This window comes from Echinops telfairi, unplaced genomic scaffold (assembly GCF_000313985.2).
Source record: "Echinops telfairi isolate 266 unplaced genomic scaffold, ASM31398v2 ScPeMD7_7473;HRSCAF=8511, whole genome shotgun sequence".
Taxonomy (NCBI): Eukaryota; Metazoa; Chordata; class Mammalia; order Afrosoricida; family Tenrecidae; genus Echinops; species Echinops telfairi.
The window spans coordinates 5,015,696-5,023,731 of NW_022111377.1; the positions used below are offsets into that span (position 1 = coordinate 5,015,696).

General features: G+C 39.8%; 1 pseudogene; it reads right to left on the bottom strand.

Annotated features, from left to right (window-relative positions):
- Positions 1-4,222: 4,222 nt before the first annotated feature.
- Positions 4,223-5,461, bottom strand: LOC101641768 (annotated as a pseudogene).
- Positions 5,462-8,036: the final 2,575 nt, after the last annotated feature.

Consider the following 8,036-nt stretch of genomic DNA (forward strand, 5'->3'; position numbering starts at 1 on the left):
TGTTCTTAAAAGCCATCTGGTTTCTGATGCTTCATTATGCAGCCCTATCAGTTACCACCAAGTTGATTTCAACTCATGGCAACCTGATATGTGTCAGAGTAGAACTGTCCATCCTAGGAATTTCAATGACCGCATTTTTGGAAGTAAGTCTCCAGACTTTTCTTCTGAGGTATCTTTAGGTGGACTTAACTTTCTAGGGATAGCACCTAACCCTTGACACCCAACAATGGCATGGTACCCCTAGAACATGAACACACACTTCAACTACCATCCTCAGCTAGATGTGACCTTTTCTTTTTCTGTAGCTCTTTTTGATATAGTTGTTATGAGTCTTAGATAGTCCATCTACTAGGAAAGCTATTACCCTGCACTTGACTTTGAAGTGCCTTGAAAGCCAAGAGTATACATGGCATAATTCATTACGTATGTCACTATGCAGTGTCGAACATAATTCTTTGCATATATTGCTTGCTCGTGTGTTTTGAATGAGTTAATGCAAATCTAAATCAGAACTATCTGATGAGTTTTGCTCTAGCTGCCAAGAATCTTCATTAAGTGTATCTTTGACTGGATTTGTAACCAAATACCTCATCTCACACACTACTGGCAGGTATATACACTAAGGAAGTCAAATAAATGGCTCCAAAAACTATGCAGTAGGTTCGATGCTTGCTAGCTTGACCCCTGATTTATTTTGCAAATTATACCATTGTCCCATCATCAGCATGTAAGAATTTATACTTGACTCATTCCTGGGTAACACGAAGACATGCGGTTAAAAAACGTCAGCAAAACTGAGAGAGTATCCCCCAACTTAAGTCACAGGTAGAAATGGCATGGCATTTCCTGGCAAGGAGCATTCCGAAACGTGCTGTTTGCAATGCCCTTTCAAAGCATCTGTCATCAAACTGCCAAGATCCTTCACCACGCTGCTGATTTCTAATACTACACTTAAGCCCTTTCCTGCCTGGGAGCTTGAGGTTGCTCCATCCTGGTTTTCCTGTTCAAGATTCACCTCAAGCTGATCTTTTCCCATAGAAATTCAAAATAACAGATTGTTTCTGTCGTAGATGTGTATGTCTATATACGCATGTACAAGCTTACCCGAATATCAGCCGAAGCACCTAATTTTACCACAAAAACTGCAACAACAACAAAGTGCTGAAAAAATTCGGCTTATCCACCAGTATATACGAGATATATATGCATTTGCATAGGTCAGTTTGTCCCAAAAGTATTTTGGTTCCTTAGCAGGTGCAAGTGCTAACAATACAGAAGACAGACACAGGTTTTCTCAGGGCTTCACTACAGAGAGAGAAATATTTTAAATAAATCTGTAATATAAAAGACAACTGAGGATAACCAGTTTAATTAATTTAATGAACTTTTACTTTAAAAGCAAAAAAGCTAAATCACATTTTCATTCTAACAAGGAACCTAAACGTTTGAGGAAGAATTCAGAAATGAGAAATAAGAAGACACCACTATCTGCTCTTACAATAGAGATGTCACTTGCATTGGAAACACCCTCCCCCCCACACACACACACACAATTAGAAACAGTGAAATTCTCAGGTAATGTGCAAGATACAATTTTTTTCTTTCTTTTGAATATATGAGAAGGCATCAAAAATTCATAGAAAGGGGCATTAAAAATAGTGGGATTTCTCCACAACTTGTTGAAGCCCTTGGTACTGTATGATCCTAACACACAAGTTGAGCAGTGTCTTCAAAGAGGGCTATTGAAAGCTCATTTTCAGACAATCAGTGATATTGGAACAAATTTAGTCATAACTTTTGATACACAATGGTTTTTTTGAATGAATTATGCTCATCTGAAAAAACTTTTAGAAAATTATCATTGCATTTCTGCATCTTGGTTTGTTTTGAGAAATATTTTCTTATCTATCTTGACTACTTTTCTCATTACTTTCACTTTCCCCCCCTTTTGTCTTGAGCGAGAAGTCATTAGTAATCTTTTTGATGACTCTTCAATAGAATCATCAAATCTCCACTATTGGACCTCCTTCCTTTCGCCCCGGAGTCTATCGGGCTTCCGAAGCTTCTTACTTCACCCTGAAAGGTGGACATAACCAGCGCTTTCTTCTTTGGGGATAACAAATCAGGAAGTTTGGTAAGCATAATCCTCCAAAGTGCCAAATTGCTCGCAATGAGTTCTGTTCTAATTAACTACATCCAGGAGACAGTATAATGTAGTTTCTAAGATGACAGTGCTTTGTAATGAGAGCTATATGAATTTGAATCTAGTTCTAATCTATTAACTTTGGAGGGACCCACTTCAATTTGCCTAATCTCTACTTTCTCGTCTTTATCATGGATATAATCATACCTAATTCACAGTGGTGCTGTAAGTATTCAATAAAATAATGTACATAAAACATTAGTTTTGTGCCTGAAACTCAGAGTAAACAAACCACAGTTTGTTATGATGGCAGTATAATCATCACCCTTTCACAGTTAGATCGATCCTCTTGACACCATTGTGTTAAAAGTACTGTGAAAACTGATTTATGCTTATCTTTTCTCTTCCTTGCTCAATACTTTTCCATAATTTCCTAATCTCAAAATTAGGGAGAGGAATGCTAGTGCTATTTTTCATAAGGGGGCTTCAAAATATATGTGTAAAACTGCAAATAAAATATAATGAAAAATTCCCATGAACGTTTTGGAGCCCCCTCGTAAGTTATTTACTTTAAAAAAAAAAGCTTTTAATTTTCGGTTCACACACACTACAGTTGCTACCTGCCAATTCATTGTGCGAATAGGCTGTGCAAAGAGTTAATTTCAGTCTCACACTACCCTGCCTAGAAAGATAATATATATCCTCTCTTGTGGTTGAATAAAACAGAAGGACAAGAGAAGCCAATAGGAAGGGCTCAGGTAGAAAGAAAATGTTTTGAAAATGATGATGACAACAAACGTACAGATATGCTTGACACAAATGGATGGGTGTATAGATTGTCATAAAAGTTGTAGGAGCCCACCATAAAATGATTTAAAAACAAACAAACAAACAAAACAGCAGGACTAATAGGTTGACTGATTCCAAAGCCTTTCATTCTAACCACTGTGTATGCATATGCATCTCTGCCTTCTCAACATTTTCCTCACTGCAATCCAGGTGATCTTGCCAAAGCACAAAACCAATTGTATCACTCGCTATGAATCAGAATTGACTCGATGGCAATGAGTTTGGTATTCTAATTAAAAATTTTTAATGCCAACAGAGTTATCACAAAAATTAAACTCCCCCAAAATATTATAAGGTCCTAAGAACTGAGCACTACTTAAATTTCCAACTCATTTTTTACCCTTCTTTGCCTTTCTTAGAGGGCCTTCTTGTTTACTCTTGAATAATCAATCTTTTTTGATCATTGCACGAGCTCTCCCTGTATCTAGAAGTCCCATCCCATTTTTATCACTTGGGTCTCAATTTACATATCTGCTTCCTCAGAGAGCTCTTTCACTGGTCTCCTAATCTTATGTAGTGAATTATTCACCATCCCATAACTCTATTCTAATTCCCACGAGCAATCATCACTATCTGATCCTTTCCTACTTCACTGGAGTATTGTTTCTCCCTCCCAGGAAGATGAAAATCTCTGAAGATCAGCACATTTATCTACCCTGGTCAATAATGTATCTACAGTGCTTAGAAAGGGCACTATAGGTATTTTACTAAAGATATGCTGGGAAAAGAAGATAAATTCAGCATCTGTGACTGTTCTATCCCTTTCCATAAGTACAGTTAAGAATATGTGTGTGTATATGTACATGTGTATGTGTGTGTGTGTGTGTGTGCGTGTGTATGCTATTGTGCCTCAAATGTGGAAGTGTGATCTATGATTCTTAATTCATTCTGTAGATGCTATAAACTTGAAAGGAAAAGTAACACTTGAGATTTAACTATAAATCTAATAACGAATAACTTTTTTTATTGTGATGTGACTGTAGTAGTCTTGTATTTGAATTTCAAGAAAGAGAAATGCGTTCCCAAACAGCTAGATATGTAGGTCCAAAAAAAAAGAAGTTTTTAACTGCCACACTCACTCCGAAGCCCATTCATCTCCTCCAGCCTCCCAGGGATGAGTACGTTCTGCTGAGCTCTATAATAAGAGAGGCAAACACGCCGCACCACTGACCTCACAGGGCAGGTGCCTGTAAAGCTAGACTTCTGATGCTGGGCTCCAGCTTCCTTCTCTCACGGGTCATCATCTTCATCTGGGAGAGCGGTTGTCTGCACAACCTCTAAATCATGCTCACATTGTGCTGTCAAAGCTGGGTCCCTAACCACCTCTGGCGGGGCAGAAGCAGGCACGACCCCGAGCTCCAAGTCAGGCTCTCCAATGAGTTGTCCAGCAAGCCAAAGGAAGGCTTTCACCTTTTGGCAGAAATGTCATAGTGCTGACAGTTCATCTTTTGGTGGAAGATGAAGGATTTTGCCTTCACTTTCCTGTCCTTCATGTCCACTGTGTTGCCACACAGCACCATGGGCAGTTTTCACATACTCGAACCAGATCCCTATGCCAGGTAGGCACATTCTTGTCAGTACCCCTCGAGGTTACGTCGAACATTATAATGGCACACTGGGCTTGAATAGAATGGCCATCTCTCAGGCCTCCAAACTTTTCTTGACCAGCTGTATCCCACACGTTGAATTTAGTAGGTCCTCTGTTAGCGTGGACCACAAGGGGATGGACCTCAATGCCTGAGGTAGCTACATACTTCTTCTCAAATTCACCAGTCAGGTGACGTGTCACAAATGTTGTTTTCCCAGTACCACCATCACCCACCAGTACGAGTTTGAACTGGACTTGGGGTTCTCCTTGGGCGGCCATCATGATGGAAGCATCTGTGGGCGCATCTGACTGAGGGCTGGAAAGATGGAGGAAGCGCAATTCAAATGCCTGGAGATGCAGCCGACGCCAGCACGCAGGCGCAAACAACTATTTTTTAAGAAATGAGTGTGAGATTCAGATTTTGAACCATATTATAAAACATAGTTCTTTACCCAAAAAGTCAAGGAAATTGATATCCAAAACAAAAAACCCAGAAACAAAATCAGAGCAAAATCTAAACCCTTTTGTTCACTTTAGCTTTTACCCTCAAAATAAATATTAGTTTTTAGAATTAAAAATACACTTTTTATGCTTAAGCAAAATGATGTCACCTGGATGGTGCCACTGTGTTCTTTTCTGAATATATTTAACAAACGGTTCAAATAGAATTGTGATTTTAAAATCAAACAATTAGTCATCGCTCTGTGAACAGCACCAAGAATAACAAGCAAGTGAGCCAGGTGGAAAATAAAAACCAGAGCCCCAACAGTTTTCATCCAGCCAACTGCAGTGCGTAGAGACCCTCTGGACAGAACAGAGCTGCCCCATCCTATTTCGAAGGCTGTAATTGTTATGGGAACAGATATTGTCCTCCTGCACAGAAACGGGTGGATTCTAACCACAGACCTTTCAAGTTAACAGCCAAGTGCTTTATCACGGTGCTACCAAGGCTCCTCCCCTAAAGAATCAACTCACTGCCACTCTGTCAATTCCAATGCATAGCAATACTATAGGACACGGAAAACGTGCTCCATAGGGGTTCTGAGATCACAGACCTTTACAGGAGCAGGCAGACATATCTTTCTCCCTCGGGGAGTTCTTTACAAAGGATCTCACCCATCGGAGCATGTTACATGGTGGATCAGAATTCCAAAGGCCACCTGGTACTGGTTGCATTAAGATTTTTTAAAAATAAAAGGTAAAGTAGTAGGACAAAGGATATTTAGAAGTAGCATCCTCGCAGAAAGACAGGAAAAAGACATGTGAGACATGAGGCCAGCCACAAGAATTATATGTCAACTCCTGTGTAAACTGGATCTAGTGCTAGATGAGGTGGGGTTCGGAAACGATGAACATATGCTTCTGGATCACAAAAGAGGCTACGGTTCGTGTGTGTTGAGGTCCATAGGGTGGCTCTTCTCCAAATGATTGTTCAGTGATCCAGACAGACAGAGGCACTGCCGTTTTATTACGAGGCATCCAAGGCCATCCTAGAGGTCAAGGTCTCAGTCAGTTAGAAGTAAAGCAGCATGATGGAGGGTCCATGGGAAATTTGTATCAATCTGAACTGGAAGAGGCACGCATCACTCTCACATTATACGGTCTTAGACAGGACTTAGACACACGGGCTCACCTGAAAGCAAATGAGAATGGGAAATGTATTCTAGTCTTCTCCGCATACGCCTGGTACTTTTATTATAAAGGGAAGAAAGGCAAAATGGATTTTGGTAGAAAACTACAATTTCCAACCCAATTCCAATTGCCATATGTATGCTCTATTGCCCTGAAGAGAAGACTAGAAGATGTATGTGACTATACATTGGTAAAGAAAAGATAGGTGTTAAATGTTACATAACAAGATAGATTTCATGAGACAGATCTAATTATTATCCCACTGAAAATATAAGCATATATAGAATGAGGCTGTGATATAAATACAAATATAAATTAAGAATGAAAATCTATTTAATTTATTCTTTAGTAAGTTTTTTTAAACTCTGAAGATTTCTTTCAATGTAATTAATACATGTTGTAAATATGAAGAATATTTTGTAAATTTGTAAAATCTTTCTTCCCCTAAATTGTATTTATTTTACTGCTATTGTTGATAATATACCTAATGTGATAGTTAAGGTTTTTTACCTGCTTCACTCACACAGGATAATCAGTGGCTTGACAATTAAGACCAGGTATCGCCCCTGTGGTGTGACCTCCTTAAGAGTCGATATAAGCAAATGCTGTGGAATAGTATGCTTGCTTTTCTGCCTGGTCTAGATCTTGCATCTGACTTACTGACCTCAAGTTTTCTGGCCTTGATCCTACGCCCTGTCACATGTCTGCAGTTCCTGAGTGTTGTCAGCCACAAGTTGTCAACCTCTGATTTATTTGCCTCTGAAACCGATCATTTTCCTGCTCATCGTTGAGTCCATCACCCCCTGCAGCTACAGGAAAAGAATTCACCCTCAATTCTAACCCATGGACTTGGAACGAGCCCCTCGTGACAACAGTGTGAACCATTTCCTTGCTATAAACCTCTATTTATATACACACGTCATACACTTGACTGGTTTTGCTTTTCTAGACAAGCAACACTAACCCAGACAGACAGACAGCAAGACAGACATCAACCGAGTCCACAGTTTCTACCTATACAATTTAGCAACCTTGACCGTATTCTTCAAGCTGTACAGTCCTCTCATTCTCCTTTGCTGAGTTGTTCCTCCCTCATTAATATAAACTCACTGCCCCCTTCCAGTTCCTGTCTACTCCTTCAAGACACAGTGGTCGATTTGATCTCATATAGATAGTTGTTTAAAAAGCATCATGCTCCGGGTAGACCGTTTTCACTAATTAAGTTAACCTTTTGGTTCATAAAATATCTTCAGGGGATATTTTTGGTTTAATTTTTAAACAAACATCTTTTCAGGAATTTAATCAGCCTTCTGCCTCTAAACATCTAGAGTCCATGAGAATATGCTATTTTGATCTTCATTTTCTTCCTTTCAATCGGGATTCCTTGATCAAAATATTTGGTAATGGTAACTGGAACCGTCGAGAGCTGGTCTCATGGCAAAGGAGGGAGCTGTTCATGGAAGCAATTCGTCACACATTCCATCCCCTCCTCCTGGTTCTGGCTTTCCTGTTCCAAGTGAACAGGCTTCTTGCGGTGCCTTGGACGGCCACGTGCAAGCTTTGAAGACCCCAGACACAGCAACACATGAGGAGCTAGCACACTAGCCATGTGATTAGGCCAGTTAACTGTTTGTCTCATGGAAATATGACCCTAAACTTCCAAAGTAAGCAACCAAATGCCATGAAATGTTTAGCTGTACAGAAGCAGCCTCGGTGTCTACTCTTGCGGGGAGAGTGGCAGGGAGTGGGTTGTTGTGTAAATATATCCGTCACACAACTTTTGCCCATTCCACTTCTCTCAGCTATACAACGTATTGAAAGCAA